Source organism: Chlorocebus sabaeus, chromosome 28 (assembly GCF_047675955.1).
Source record: "Chlorocebus sabaeus isolate Y175 chromosome 28, mChlSab1.0.hap1, whole genome shotgun sequence".
NCBI lineage: Eukaryota > Metazoa > Chordata > Mammalia > Primates > Cercopithecidae > Chlorocebus > Chlorocebus sabaeus.
The window spans coordinates 1,435,609-1,451,695 of record NC_132931.1 but is presented as its reverse complement, the minus strand read 5'-3'; the positions used below and the strand labels follow the sequence as shown (position 1 = coordinate 1,451,695).

At 54.2% G+C, this 16,087-nt stretch overlaps 1 pseudogene; it reads left to right on the top strand.

Annotated features, from left to right (window-relative positions):
- The first annotated feature begins 14,633 nt into the window (after positions 1 to 14,633).
- LOC103246583 (guanine nucleotide-binding protein subunit alpha-11 pseudogene) lies at positions 14,634 to 15,665 on the top strand (annotated as a pseudogene).
- The last annotated feature ends 422 nt before the right edge of the window (positions 15,666 to 16,087 follow it).

Sequence of the window (16,087 nt, the reverse complement as noted above, 5' to 3'; positions counted from 1 at the left end):
CCTTTTCTTGCCATTCCCCCCATCCTACTTCCTCTCCCACCACTCACCTCCCTCTCTACTGAATATACTGAAGATCATGCAGCTGCTGTTCCTACCTCTAAAACCCTCTCTTGGCTGGGTGTGGTGGGTCACATATGTAATCCCAGCACTTTGGGAGGCTGAGGCGGCTGGATCATTTGAGGTCAGGAGTTTGACACCAGCCTGGCCAACTTAGTGAAACCCCATCTCTACTAAAAAATACAAAAAATAGTTGGACGTGATGGCACGTGCCTGTAATCCCGGCTACTCAGGAGGCTGAGGCAGGAGAATCGCTTGAACCCAGGAGGCAGAGGTTGCAGTGAGCTGAGATCGTGCCACTGCACTACAGCCTGGGCGATAGAGCAAGACTCTGCCACCTCCCTCCACCAAAAATATAAAGCCCTATGCATCCATTCCACTCTCCACTCTTGTTCATTCTCTCCTGCCCTCTAAACGGTGATCTGTCCTTGGCAGATTCAATCACTTGTCTTTCTCATTCTCTCCTGAGTCCACTATTCCACTCTGGTCCCCACCTCTTCCCCCCAAACTGCTCTGAACCATCCCACTGCAACTTGTTGCTTAGCCCCTCCATCTAGTCTCAGGCATTAGGACTGACCTCCCAGCAGAGGCTGGTGCAACCGATCACCTCCTGTAGTAAGTTTCTCCCTGGGCTTCACTTGCGGGCTTTCCTGTCTCTCTCTTTTTTTTTTTTTTTTTTGAGACAGAGTCTTGCTCTGTTGCCCTGTTGCCAGGCTGGAATGCTGTGGCGCAATCTCAGCTCACTGCAACCTCTGCCTCCCGGGTCCAAGCGATTCTCCTGCCTCAGGCTCCCAAGTAGCTGGGATTACAGGCACGCACCACCACGCCCGGCTAATTTTTGTACTTTTAGTAGAGATGGGGGTTTCACCATGTTGGCCAGGATGGTCTCATTCTCCTGACCTTGTGATCCATCCGCCTCGGCCTCCCAAAGTGCTGGGATTACAGGCGTGAACCACCGCACCTGGGCCTCCATACATTTTTGATGTACAAATAAATGAACCCAGAGGATTAACTATGAGTCTAAAGGTTTACATAGGCAGGACCTGTGTAATAGCTGCTGGTAGCCAGGAGGGGACAGCAAAGAGCCACCCAGTGTGGATGAGACCAGAGCGGTGGTAGGGAAAGAGGGTGCGGTCACAACCCACTTCAGGAACCAACACCAAGCCCTAGGCTAGTGGGAGACCCTGCCCTGGGTTCCGAAGTATAATAAAATGGTAAAGACTTAGGTTCAAATCTCTGCCACACTATGCTGTGTGGCCTTGAGAAAGCTGCCTAATCTCTCTGAGCCTCAGTCCCCTCCAGTAAGTCCGGCTACTCGGAGAGATGACATGGTAACGTGAGTGGGTTTTGTAACCAGCAAATCGTAAGTGTGATGGGGTCAGGCGTGGTGGTTCACACCTGTAATCCCAGCACTTTGGGAGGCCAAGGCGGGTGGATCGCCTGAGGTCAGGAGTTCAAGACCAGCCTGGCCAACATGGCAAAACTCTGTCACTACTAAAAATACAAAAATTAGCCTGGCGTGGTGATGGGTGCCTGTAATCCCATCTACTTGGGAGGCTGAGGCAAGAGAATCACTTGAACTCGGGAGGTGGAGGTTGCAGCGAGTTGAGATCACATGATTGCACTCCAGCCTGGGCGACAGAGCGAGACTCCGTCTCAAAAAAAGTGTGACGTGAGTGTTAGGTGTCTGTGGTGTGAGCGACTGCTCAGATGTCCATAACTGGGGGACAGGGTAGTTACATAACCATGATACAGGCTAAAGAGGAAACAGAGCTTTTTAAAGACCTGGGAACATGTTTATGTTTTAAGGTTAAGTGTGTAAATTTATAGAAAGAAGAACAGTGAGATGTAAAATTAATAAGCTTGGGGGGAAATCTGGAAGACATGTATCATCATAAAAATTAACAGCCATCTGGGTTGTTAGATTTCTGTATTTTCCAAATTTATACCATGGGCATATATTTGCATATCTCTTTAGGGTGTGTGTGTGTGTGTGTGTTTTAGAGACAGGATCTCACTCTGTCACTCAGACTGAAGTGAGGTGATGTGATCATTGTGATCACAGCTCACTGCAGCCTCAAACTCCTGGGCTCAAGTGACCCTCCTGCCTCAGCCTCCCGAGTAGCTGGGACTACAGGGACACCACCACCCACTACCATGCCCAGATAATTAAAAAAAAAAATTTTTTTTAGAGATGGGGTCTTACTATGCTGCCCAGGCTGATATCCAACTTCTGGCTTCAAGCAATCCTCCTGTATTGGCCTCCCAAAGCGCTGGGATTACAGGCATGAGCTACCATGCCTGGCCCCCTGTAGGTTTTTATGACCTACTAGAATGTTCTTCGGATGGAATATTACAGCAGCTACCCGGGTAGAGGGTCTCTCCTGCCTTAGTCACCACCACTTTTTCCCAGTATATCCTGAACAGCCCCCATTAGCTGTCCTGGGTTTTCTTTTTTCTTTTCTTTTTTGCGACCAAGTTATACTCTGCCGTTCAGGCTGCAGTGCAGTGGCGCGTCTCTCAGTTCGCTGCAACCTCCGCCTCCCAGGTTCAAGCGATTCTCCTGCCTCAGCCTCCCAAGTAGCTGGGATTACAGGCACACACCACCACGCCTGGCTAATTTTTGTATTTTTAGTAGAGTCAGGGTTTCACCATGTTGCCCAGGCTGGTCTCGAACTCCTGACTTTATGTGATCCACCCCACCCCTGGCCTCCCAAAGTGCTGGGATTACAGGCATGAGCCACCGCGCCTGGCAGTCTCTCTAATTTAATTCAGTGCCACTGTAGGCAGGTGGGGTGTGGCCTGGCTGGACATTATAGAGCTACCAGCTACAAATGGTGTTCAGCCCCTGGGGTCAAGTGTGGCTTGTCTCAGCCCCTTGCAGGCAGGGCTAGAGTTCCTTCTGGTACAAGATGGGGGACTCAGCCCCCCCATCCCTCTGCAACCCCAGGCCCCCCACCAGGCAGGTCCACTCCAGTTCAGCCTGGTGCCTTCCAGCACCCCTGGCCCCTAGAAATCCCTGGCCTACAGCTCCCTTGACCTGAGGCCTGAAATTCACCCACTGCCCTCTGAGGCTTGGTCCAAGTCCAAGTATGCTTCCTCTCCAGCCAGACGCCTGCTCACCACTCAGCATGTCAGAGCAGGCAGGGCCTCTAGATTGTAATGGAGAAACTGAGGCACTGAGGGCAGATGTGGTGTCCCCAGTTGGGAAAACATTAAAGACATTCTGGGCTTATCTCTCCCTCTCTCTCTCTTTTTTTTTTTAGAGACAAGATCTCACTCTGTCACGCATGCTGGAATCATGGCTCACTGCAGCCTCCAACTCTTAGGCTCAAGGGATCCTCCCACCTCAGCCTCCCAAGTAGCTGGGAATACAGTCGTTCATCCCTACCATGTCTGGCTAATTTTAAAAAATGTCAGGATGGGATCTTTCTCTGTTGCCCAGGCTGGTCTCAAACTCCTGGGCTCAAGTGATTTTTCCCATCTTGGCCTCCCAAAATGCTGGGAATATAGGTATGAGCCACCATGTCTGGTCTGAGTCATCTCTTTTGACCCAGAACAAAACCAGCCCAGGAGTGGCTGTACTCTCACCCTACACTGGGGAGGCCCACAGCTTCAGGGTGCAGTGGGGCTCTTGCAATTTAACGACTGATTCATCTTCAAAAAAGTACAATCTCAGCCAGGGGTGGTGGCTCACACCTGTAATTCCAGCACTTTGGGAGGCTGAGGCGGGCTGATCACCTGAGGTCAGAAGTTTGAGATGGCCAACATGGTGAAACCCCGTCTCTACTAAAAATACAAAAATTAGCCGGGTGTCATGGTGCACACCTATAATTCCAACTACTCGGGAGGCTGAGGCAAGCGAATCACTTGAACTCGGGAAGTGGAGGTTGCGGTGAGCCAAGATCACACCACTGCACTCTAGCCTGGGCGACAAGAAGCGAAACTCCATCTGAAAACAATAAAACAAAACAAAACAAAAACAAAAAAGCATAATCCCTTTCAGAATTTTCACCTTCTCATGGTGGTTCTGTTAGGAAAGGCTTCCATGGGAGCCTTCAGTAAGTGACCTAAAAAAAATCTCAGAGCCATTCTTTTTTTTTTTTCTCAGACGGCGTCATGCTGTGTCACCCAGGCTGGAGTGCAGTTGCACAATCTCAGCTCACCGCAACCTCCACCTCCCGGGCTCAAGCCATCCTCCCGCTTCGGCCTCCTGAGTAGCTGAGACTACAGGTGCGCGCCACCGTGCCTGGCTAATTTTTAAATTTTTTGTAGAGACGGGGTCTTGTTATGTTGCCCAGGCTGGCCTCAAACTCTTGGCCTCAAGTGATCCTCCTACCTTGGCCTCCCAAAGTGCTGGGATTACAGGGGTGAACCAGCGTTCCTGGTTTAGAGTCATTCTTTTTTTTTTTGGTGGTTCTGAGACGGAGTTTCACTCTTGTTGCTCAGGCTGGAGTGCAATGGCGCGATCTTGGCTTACTGCAATGTCCGCCTTCTGGTTTCAAGCAATTCTCCTGCCTCGGCCTCCCGAGCAGCTGGGATTACAGGCACCTGCTACCATGCCCAGCTAATTTTTTTGTATTTTTAGTAGAGACAGGGTTTCACCATGTTGGCCAGGCTAGTCTCGAACTCCTGATCTCGTGATCTGCCCGCCTCGGCCTTCCAAAGTGCTGGAATTACAGGCATGAGCCACCGCGCCTGGCTCTAGAGCCATTCTTAACAGGGTTTGCCCCCTGGAAACTTCCCGAAGCCTCACCCTCCTGGGAATTCCCTGCTGGGTGCCACAGTCATCTCTTCACCTCTCGGTTTCCACTCTCCTGTCCTTGCACTGACATCCTGCTGTTAGGCCTTCTTCAAGCATGGACCTTCTCATGCTCAGTCTCTCTGTGGTGTGGAAATGTCTACTGGGTGGGCCTCACAGAAGGTTCCAGGCCCTGGCGCAAGCCCAAGGGAAGCAATGATCCAAAATGGACTCAGATAAAGTTTCTGCCACTATGCATTAGGGGCTTTTGGTAGGAGTCCAGTTCAATTTTAGAAAAATAAAAATACATGTCTCACACTTCTGAGTTTGCAGACTAAGGTCCATTCTGTATTTGCAAACGAGGACAAAAAGAAAAGTGGCTGGGCGTGGTGGCTCACCCCTGTAATTCCAACACTTTGGGAGGTCAAGATGGGCGGATCACTTGAGGCTGGCCAGGAGTTCGAGACCAGCCTGGCCAACCAGCTTGGCCTTTCACCATGTTAGGGTGCCTAAAAATACAAAAAATCAGCCGGATGCTGTGGCACATGCCTGAAATCCCAACTACTCAGGAGGCTAAGGCAGGAGAATCGTTTGAACCTGGGAGGCGGAAGTTGCAGTGAGCTGAGATCATGGCACTGCACTCCAGCCTGGCCAACAAGAGCTAAACCCCATCTCCAAAAAAAAAAAAAAAAAAGAAAAAGAAAAAGAAAAAGAAAAAAGACAACTGGGGGAAAACAGTCTTCCCAGCTCACCTGGAACTGCCCGTCTTTTTCCATATTCAGATCACATGGCGAGGCAGGTGTACTTGTCTGTCTTAGTGATAAGGAAGTGAAGGCTCAGATTCCCACAGCTAGTCAGGCGAGTACAGGGACTTGAACGAGATGGTGCTTTCCCATGGCCCATATGCTGCCTGGGACCCTGAAGGCTGACTCCTGGGCACTGCCCCAGCCACCTGCCTCTCTGCAGACTATGTGCCACCCCTCCACCTGCCCTGGGACACCTGCCTCCAGATGAAGGGGCCTGCTATTGCCTCTGCCTCCCCCAGCAGACCCCAGCTTCCACTCCAATTCACCTTGGAACTGCCGGTGCTGGCCCAGGCCAGGTTTTGGGGACCGTGCGAGGGAGGGCTTGAGAAAAGCCCATTCTTGTGCAGGAGTAGCCCTCAGTGACCTCTGGTGAACCCTTGGAGACTCCCAGGAGGCTGGACATATTCCCAGCCCAGCATGACTAGTGGCATGAGTAAGTGTGGAGCTGGTTCTCCAGGTGAATACCTGGCTTGGGTGCCAATGCCATCCCTGAGGGCTGGGGCCATGCCACCTGCTAGCCCTGGGACACAGAGTATTAACACGTCAGTCACACCGAGCCTCAGTTTCCCCCTCTGTAAGGTGGGCTCTAGCGTCTACCTCCTAGGTATGAAGCCTAAATGAGATGCCTCCTCTGTCTGCACTCCGCTGTAACCCTGGTTCCTAGAACACCGCCTTGCCCCAGCAGGACCTCCCGAAATACGTGTGAAAGGCACCCGCATACAGCACCCAGTGCAGGGCCAGAAACCCAGTGACCTCTCAGCTGGGTGCCCATCAGAGCCACACTCACTGCATTGTGCTGCTGCAGCTTCCACTGTCTCTACCTTTCCAACATCATCTGACCATTCTGCCCCTCTGAGAGTTCCGGAAACACACTTCTGGCCTCCAGTGACCCCCAACCCCTGCCATTCGCCCCACCAAATACAACCCACCCTCCTCTCTGCCTCTCAAAGTCCCATCTTCCCCTGAGGCCCAAGCAGGCCCTTCCTTACTCCAGGAAACCCTCTCCAACTACCCCTCACCCTCCTGATTCCCCTTCTGGGGGTTCCCATGGCCTGTTGGCAGCCGCCACATCACCGTACCCTAAGTACTTTTTTTTTTTTGAGACAGAGTCTCGCCCTGTTGCCCACGCTGGAGTGCGGTGGTGTGATCTTGGCTCACTGCAACCTCTGCCTCCTGGGTTCAAGTGATTCTCCTGCCTCAGCCTCCCAAGTAGCTGGGATTACAGCTGCATACCACCATGCCTGGCTAGTTTTTGGATTATAAGTAGACACGGGGTTTTACCATGTTGGTCAGGCTGGTCTCGAACTCCTGACCTCAAGTGATCTTCCTGCCTTGGCCTCCCAAAGTGCTGGGATTACAGGTGTGAGCCACTGTGCCTGGCCCACCCTGGAGGCTCTGGCCAGTCCTTAGTGCTCACCACGTGGCATGTTTCCCTGCAGGGACAGCCTCTGCAAATCTGGGTTTGGGAGGCCAGGGCACAACCCATGGTGGACATGGAGGTGGATGGGTGGCTTAAAAAGGGTCAGGAGGCTGGGCATGGTGGCTTATGCCTGTCATACCAGCACTTTGGGAGGCCAAGGCAGGAGGATCACTTGAGGCCAAGAGTTTGAGACCAGCCTTGCCAACATGGTGAAACCCCATCTCTACTAAAAATACAAAAATTAGCTGGCCATGGTGGCATGTGCCTATAATCCCAGCTACTCAGGAGGCTGAGGCAGGAGAATAGCCTGAACCTGGGAGATGGAGGTTGCAGGGAGCGGAGATTGTGCCACTGCACTCCAGCCTGGGCAACAAAGTGAGACTTGGTCTCAAAAAAAAAAAAAAAAAAAAAATATATATATATATATATATACACACACACACACACATATACACACACACATATAAAACACAAAAAAAGGGTCAGGAGAGGCACTGCACTGTTGAAGGCGGGGTAGACACCCCCCACATCTTACCACCACGCTTGCAGTTCCCATGGAGACACCCCTCCTTCTGTGGTTAGGAACCCACTCACCGACAACCTCATCTATTCACTAAGGTCAACCAGACCCCCTTTATCAGGAGTGGGCACACTGACCTGGCCTGACCCCTCCCTCCTGAACCCAGACTGGGTAAAACTTAGAAATCACTGGTACCACCACTCCTTTCTCTTCCCCAGGATGTGGGGCCACATTCAAGCTTAGCCTTCCTCCATCTACCTGGGTCAGGCGCCCAGGTGAGGTGGCTAAACAGAAGGGCAGGGGCCTAGGCCGGGCATGGTGGTGCACGCCTGTAATCCCAACACTTTGGGAGGCTGAGGTGAGTGGATCACTTGAGGTCAGGAGTTGGAGACCAGCCTGGCCAACATGGTGAAACCCTGTCTCTACTAAAAATACAAAAAATAGCCAGGCATGGTGGCAGTTGCCTGTAATCCCAGCTACTCAGGAGGCTGAGGCAGGAGAATCGCTTGAATCCGGGAGGTGGAGGTTACAGTGAGCTGAGATCACACCACTGCACTCCAGCCTGGTTGACAGAAAAGAACTCTGCCGCAGAAAAAAAAAAAAAAGAAAGGCAGGGGCCTGGCTTCTGTTCCCAGCCCCCAGAACCTGTGCCCCACAGCAGGCTTAGCTCCAGCCCCCAGCACCATGACTGGACCCTATTCCCAGTGCCCCTCCACAGCCAGTGCCTCTTACCAGGCTTTGGGATGAGTCCTTGGAAAGGCCTAGAAGAGAAACAGAGGCAGGGGTGTCATGGGGAGGGCCTGGGGGATGAGAAAGACACCCCTGGGATGCAGTGGCCTCGGTCTCCCATGGGAGTACCCCAGACCTACGGCAGCAATCTGCATTTTAACAAGCTGCCCTGGGGTTCTGTGTGTGCAGGACACTGAGACGATGTGGCAGGGTGCTGGCACTGGCAGTGTCACTCTGCAGGACGCAGACCTGGGCCTTGTGCAGGCTCTGCCCTGGCTGGCCCTGGGACCTTGGGCAAATCCCTCTGATGGGGTCTGAATGCCTTTCCCAGGGGCTGAGGATGCAGTGAGTGGGTGTGGCTGAACAGGTTGAAGATGCCCTCGAAGGCTGCCCTTGCCATGGTGGGGTGACCAGTCCCACTTCTGAAGGGCTCCCTGCACTCGAGCTGGCCTGCAGTCCCTTCCCGGCCACCCCCAGGACCCAGGATGGTGCCAGGAGAGCCACCTTGTCCAGTAGGGAGGGCAGGACCTAGGGAAAGGCTAAGGATTAGCAGGTATAAGCCTCCATCTGAGCTAGTCCCGCCTCTTCACCCTCATCCTTCCCCCTGAGTACCTGGTGACTGTGAACTTGATCTTGTCGGCCACAGCAAGAATCCTCTCCAGGTTCTGGGAGCCGAAGGTGCAGGGCTTTCGGAACGGGATTCCCGGGGGCAGCCCCTCAATGATCACGGAGCGGGGTTACTCTTGATTCGCTTGTAGGGGACCTGGACTGGGTACTTGATACCCAAGGCTTCTCCTGTGGGTGAGAGGCAGGGTCCTGCCCGTCAGGAGTGAGAGGCAGCGTGGGGTGTGTGTATGTGGGATTGCGGGGGTGTGATGGGAAGACGTGCGTGCAGGAGAGTGAATGGTATGAGAAAGCGCTCATGTAGCACCGTGGAAAGGTATAGGCATTACAATCTGAGCTATTTGATCAGAACATTAAAAAAAGGCCAGCATCGTGGCTCATGCCCATAATCCCAGCATTTTGGGAGGCCAAGGCAGGAGGATAACTTAAGTCTAAGAGTTCAAGATCATCCTGGGCAACAGAGCAAGATCCTGTCTCTACCAAAAATTTCTAAAAAATAGCTGGACATGGTGGTGCATGCCTGTAGTTCCAGCCACATGGGAGGCTGAGGCAGGAGGATTGCTTAAGCCCAGGAGTTTGAGGCTGTAGTGAACCATGATCACAGGTGACATGGTGAGACCCTGTCTCAGAAAAAAAAAAAAAGAAAAGAAAAGAAAGAAAAAGCCACACCAATATGCTCCCATGTCGTATGCTCCTTTTTTTTTTTTTTTTTGAGACAGAGTTCTGCTTTTGTTGCCCAGGTTGGAGTGGAATGGCACGATCTCAGGTCACTGCAATCTCCACCTCCCAGGCTCAAGCGATTCTCCTGCCTCAGCCTCCTGAGTAACTGGGACCACAGGTGTGCACCACTGCACCTGGCTAATTTCTTTTTTGTATTTTTGGTACAGATGGGGTTTCGCCATGTTGCTTGGGCTGGCCTTGAACTCCTGAGCTCAAGTGATCTGCCTGCCTCAGCCTCCAAAAGTGCTGAGATTACAGGCATGAGCCACCGAGCCAGGCCCCTGTCTATTAAATTCTGTGTGTAGTAGTTGAAAGTGTGTCTCACCTCATTGGTCCGCAAGGCTCATGAGTACAGGGGCTGTGTCTGTTTTATTCACGGCAGTATCTCCAGTGCCTGAGATAGTGCCTGGCACATAGTAAATGCTCAAGACATACACGTAAAGGGGTGGATCGTTTCCCCAGAAATGCCCTCGGCTGGAACTGGGAAGCCTCCCACTTCTCTGCCCACAGCAGCTGCGTGTCCCTCCCGGGGGGTTCTGCGCTGCTTACCGTATTTCTTATTGAAAAGGTCCTGGACCTGCTCCCTTAGCGTGTTGGCGATGTCGATCCGTGAGAGCCTCGCGTCGTAATTTTCGGCAAAGCGCAAAACGATTATGGGTTTGGGCTGTTCATTGAAAAGGCACTTGGTGACTTTTAAGGAAGATGATTTTCTAATTATGGGGAACTCCTTCTCTGGCAATTAACGGATCTGTGGAGTGGGCCCCTCAGGTCCTTCAGCACCAACGTCTTGATGGAGATGTGTGTCTTCCAGAAGGACATGCACTGTTGCCACAACAGTGATGACTTGGAAATTAAGTTAATTGTTGACATTTGAAAACCACCAAACCAATAAATAAGCCCCGGAGGGGAGGGGCACCATGGAGTGCGGAGTCCTGTGCCCCGGGCTGGCGAGCAGGGGGCGGGGGCTTCATGAAGTCACTGGGGGGCTGGAGACAAGGAAGGAATGGAAGCCCAGCTGATCCAGCAGACGGTGGAGGACAGGCAGTCCCCACAGACACAGCGGACGGGCCTGGCAGCTCCCAATGCAACCTCCACCTCCCAGGCTCAAGTGATTCTCCTGCCTCGCCTCCTGAGTAGCTGGGACCACAGCCATGTGCCACTGCGCCTGGCTAATTTCTTCTTCGTGTTTTTGGTAGAGATAAGGTTTCGCCATGTTGCCCAGGCTGGCAGCGAACCCCTGAGCTCAAGTGATCCACCTGCCTCAGCTGGGATTACAGGCATAAGCCACCGAGCCACCCTCACCCATTAAAAACCCCCAAGTGTGGCCAGGCACGACGGCTCATTCCTGTAATCCCAGCACTTTGGGAGGCTGAGGCGGGAGGATCACCTGAGGGCAGGAGTTGGAGACCAGCTGGGCCAACATGGTGAAACCCCATCTCTACTAAAACTACAAAAATTAGCCGGGCATGGTGGTACATACCTGTAATCCCAGCTACTTGGGAGGGTGAGGCAAGATAATCCCTTGAACCTGGGAGGTGGAGGTTGTAGTGAGCTGAGACTGCATCACTGCACTCCAGCCTGGATGACAGAGCAAGACTCTGTCTCAGAAAAAACAAAAGCAAAAAGCTTGGCGCAGTGGCTCACGCCTGTAATCGCAACACTTCGGGAGGCTGAGGCTGGCAGATCATCTGAAGTCAGGAATTCGAGACCAGCTTGTCCAACACGGTGAAACCCCATCCATACCAAAAAAATACAAAAATTAGCCGGGTGTGGTGGCATATGCCTGTAATCCCAGCTACTCAGGAGGCTGAGGCAGGAGAATCGCTTGAACCCAGGAGGCAGAGGTTGCAGTGGGCCGAGATTGTGCCATTGCACTCCAGCCTGGGCGACAACAGTAGAACTCCATCTAAACAAACAAACAAACAAACAAACAAACAAAGTGTCAGCATGCGCCGGAAGGATCCGAGACCACCATTTCTCTCTTTCCCTCTCTCTTTTTTTTTTTGAGACAGGGTCTTGCTCTGTTGCCCAGGCTGGAGTGCAGTGGCACGATCTCGGCTCACTGCAACCTCCACCTCTCAGGTTCAAGCGATTCTCCCGCCTCAGCCTCCCAAGTAGCTGGGATCACAAGTGCACACCAACTTGCCCGACTAATTCTTATTTATTTTTGGTAGACACGGGGTTTCGCCATGTTGGCCAGGCTGGTCTTGAACTCCTGGCCCCAAGTGATCTGTCCGTCTCGGCCTCCCAAAGTGCTAGGATTACAGGCGCGAGCCACTGCACTCGGCTTCTGATTTCTTTTCTTAAAAATAGATATACAGACAGGTTCTATGTTGCCCAGGCTGGTCTCGAACTCCTGGCCTCAAGCCATCCTCCCTCCTTGACCTCCCCAAGTGCTGGAATTACAGGCGTGAGGTGCAGCACCTGGCTCCTATTCTGATTTCAAAGCACTAAGACCACAGCTGATCGCTGAATAAGGAGTGGGCGTGTCAGCTACCTCAGTGGGGATGGGGGGGGGTAGGGTGGGGAAGGGGGTGGAGGGGAGCAGGCAGGCTCCTGGGCCCTATACCTTCCCATTCCCCAAGTTCCCCCCACCATCCACCTGTAGGCACCCCCTCTCCCCTGGAGTCTCTAACACAGAGCTGGCAGGGTACAGCCGGGCCTGGGCTGCCAACCTGGCTTGCCTGGTTCCTTAGGCCCTGAGGTTGGGGGCCAGCTCCTCCCCACTTGCAGCCTGGCCCTCCAAGCCCAAACCAGGTCAAGGTCATGGTGCTGGGACAACAGACCTCCCCCTGAGCTCAACCTTACCTTGAAAGCCCTGTCTCTTCAGGTTCTCGTCCACCAGAGGGTCCCCGGAATCCCTCTCTGGGGGGAGGGCAGGGGGAGAGAAGCCCAGTGAGGAGGCAGTTCCTGGGACCCAAGATGGCGTCGTTAGGGGAAACCCAGTGCGGGGGTGTGGGGAGAATGCCAGGGCCAGGATGGGAGCAGGACAGAGGCAGCAGGAGGAGGGGCTGGTGGCAGAGGCCCCTGGGGCTCTCCCTTGCCCGACCACACCACAGCCTGCGACCCCACGCTGGGTACCTTGACTCTCCACGATGGGCTCTTGGACTCCCTCAGTGAGCAGCTCGGGCCTGGAAAACACAAGCGGCGCTATCACAGAGGTCCCTCCAAGCATCTGTGGGACTGCCCAGCCCTCCCCTCTGGGCCTTGGTCTGCATATCCCTGTAATGGACCCTCCTGGGTCCGCACAGTTCAGGCCTGGAGTCCCTGCTGCCCCACATGTGGAATCTGGGGGGCTGCGCTGGGCTTGAAGGATCCAGCTGGGCATGAGACCTGCCCAGTCCTGAACACAACTGTCTGATATCTCACTCCTGCTCGCGGGACATTGCACGACTGTCACTACCTGGGATTGGAGCAGGCGGCCTCAGGGGGCCTCCCGTGGAGCTGGTTTAAAGTGTAGAAACGAGGTCTAGTGCAGTAGCTCACTCCTGTAATCCCAGCACTTTGGGAGACCAAGGAGGATGGATCACTTGAGGTCAGGAGTCTGAGACCAGAGTGGCCAACATGGTGAAATCTGTCTCTACTAAAAGTACAAAAATTAGCTGGGCATGATGGTAGGTGCCCATAATCCCAGCTACTTGGGAGGCTGAGGGAGGAGAATTGCTTGAACCCAGGAGGCAGAGGTTGCAGTGAGCTGAGATAGCGCCACTGCACTCCAGCCTGGGTAACAGAGTAAGACTGTGTCTCAAAATGAAAGAAAATAAAAGAAAATAAAGGAAAGGAAAGGAAAAGAAAAGAAAAAAGAAAAGAAAAGAAAAGAAAAGGAGTAGAAATAGTGGGGGCCCACTACATAGCAACAACTCTGAGCTTCTGGAAAAGTCTGAGATCTACGGCTCACATCTGAGAGCTGCTGTGTCACTGCAGTCGGAAGTGCCAGTGACCAAGCCCAGCTCCGTATTATACTAATGTCTTTAGCTCCACAGACTCCAGAAAGCCCTGCCAGACATGAGTCAACCTTCTTTATCATAGAGCACTGCTTCTTAAGGCCCCATCTGCAGCACAACTTGTCCCCTTAGAGCAAGCCTGTTGGGGGGCTCGGGTTTGTGGTGGGTAGAGGACACTGGGAAAATCATGCTGGCCAGAGCAGGGCTGTCAGGGGATGGCAGGGTGGGCCATGGAGTGCAGAGGTAATGAGCTCTCTGGAGAGGTAATAAGCCTGGAGAGGTAATGAGCTCTCTGTCACAGGGGTAATCAAGCAGCTGAACCGAGGAGTCTCTCCCTGGGAGTGAGCCCAAAGGCCAAACTCTCAGGGAGGGCACCCCCTGGGTCCCCAGTAGATGAGGATTTGGTCCCCGCTCTGGCAGTGGGCATCTCTTAGGCTTCTGTACAGTGCCAGGCGCACAGCTGGGGTCACAGGGCCAGGGCTGGGAGGGGGAAGCATAGCCCTGCCTTGAACCACAGTCTCAGGAGCTAGAAAAGGTTTCAGATTGGCCAGGCACGGTGTCTCAGGCCTGTAACCCCAGCACTTTGGGAGGCCGAGGCGGGCGGATCACGAGGTCAGGAGATCGAGACCATCCTGGCTAATATGGTGAAAGCTGTCTCTCCTAAACAACATACAAAAAAATTAGCCAGGTGTGGTGGCGGGCGTCTGTAATCCCAGTTACTTGGGAGGCTGAGGCAGGAGAATCGCTGGAACCCAGGAGGCAGAGGTTGCAGTGAGGCGAGATCGCGCCACTGCACTCCAGCCTGGGTAACACAGTGAGCGAGTGAGACTCCGTCTCAAAAAAAAACAAAAACAAAAACAAAAAAACAAAAACAAAAACAAAAACCAACTCGGGCGCTGTCGCTCGGCTGCAGAGGCTGCGGTTGGCGGTGGCTGCGGCGGCAATGCAGGCTAAGCTGCAGCGCGGGAGTCCGCGGTGGGCGCTGCCCCAGCGGGGACCTGGCGGCTCGCAGGCAGCGGCCGAGGCGGGGCAGGGCGGGCGGGGGCCGGTGGGCGGCGGCCGGGCCGGGACGATGACTCTGGAGTCCGTGATGGCGCGTTGCCTGAGCGATGAGGTGAAGGAGCGGATCAACGCCGAGATCCAGAAGCAGCTGCGGGGGACGATCGCGACGCCCGGCGCCAGCTCAAGCTGCTGCTGCTCCGCAGGGGCGAGAGCGGGAAGAGCATCTTCATCAAACAGACGCGCATCGTCCAGGGCGCCGGCTACTCGGAGGAGGCCAAGCGCGGCTTCACCAAGCTCGTCTACCACAACATCTGCACCGCCATCCAGGCCACGATCCGGGCCGTGGAGACGCTGAAGATCCTCCACAAGGAGGAGCAGAACAAGGCCAGTGGCTCCGGATGCGAGAGGCGGACGTGGAGAAGGTGACCACCTTCCAGCACCGGTACGTCAGCGCCATCAGGACCCTGCGGGACGACCCCGGCACCCAGGAGTGCTGCGACCGCAGGCGCCAGTGCCAGCTCTCGGACCCGGCCAAGTACTGCCTGACGGACGCTGCCCGCAGGGCCACCTCGGGCCACCTGCCCACCCCGCAGGACGCGCTGCGGGGCCGCGTGCCCACCACCGGCATCTTTCGACCTGGAGAGCATCATCTTCAGGATGGTGGATGTGGGGGGACAGCGGTCGGCTCCAGGAAGCGGATCCACTGCTTTGGGAACCTGACGTCCATCCTGTTTCTCGTCGCCCTCAGTGAATACGACCAAGTGCTGGTGGAGTCGGACAAGGAGAACCGGGTGGAGGAGAGCAAAGCCCTGTTCCGGACCATCGTCAAGTATCCCTGGTTCCAGAACTCCATCATCCTCTTCCTCAACGAGAAGGACCTGCTGGAGGACAGTATCCTGTACTGGCACCTGGTGGGCTCCGTTCCCGAGCTCGACGGGCCCCAGCGGGACGCCCAGCGGCGCGGGAGTTCATCCTGAAGATGTTCGTGGACACGAACCCCGACGGCGACAAGATCATCTACACGAAGAACATCCGCTTCGTGCTCGCGGCCGTGAAGGGCACCATCCTGCAGCTCAACCTCAAGGAGCACAACCCGGTCTGAAAGCGCCCAGGCCCAGGGAGACCGGACGGAGACAAGGGCCCGGACAAACTCTCCTTCACACCGAGCCCGCGGCTGCCGCCGGGTGGCGCTGCTGAGCCCGGGCCGGGGCCTCTGCCTGCGGAGGAGTTATTTTGTTTGTTTTTGTTTGTTTGTTTTTAATATTTTTAACAAATGGTTTTTATTTCACAGTTATCAGGGGATGTATATCTCTGCGAACACTTCGCGCACCTTTTGTCAACGGGCAAAGGCAGCCTTTTTCCGGCCTTGACTTATGACTGGCTTTTTTCTAAAAAAAAAAAAAAAAAAAAGAAAACACCCAACGAAACATAAAACACACGAGTGCCCCGTGTCCCCAGCGACTCTGGGCCTCACGGAGCCCCTTGCCAGCCAGCATGGGGGTCCCCACTCCAGCAGCCTCCCGC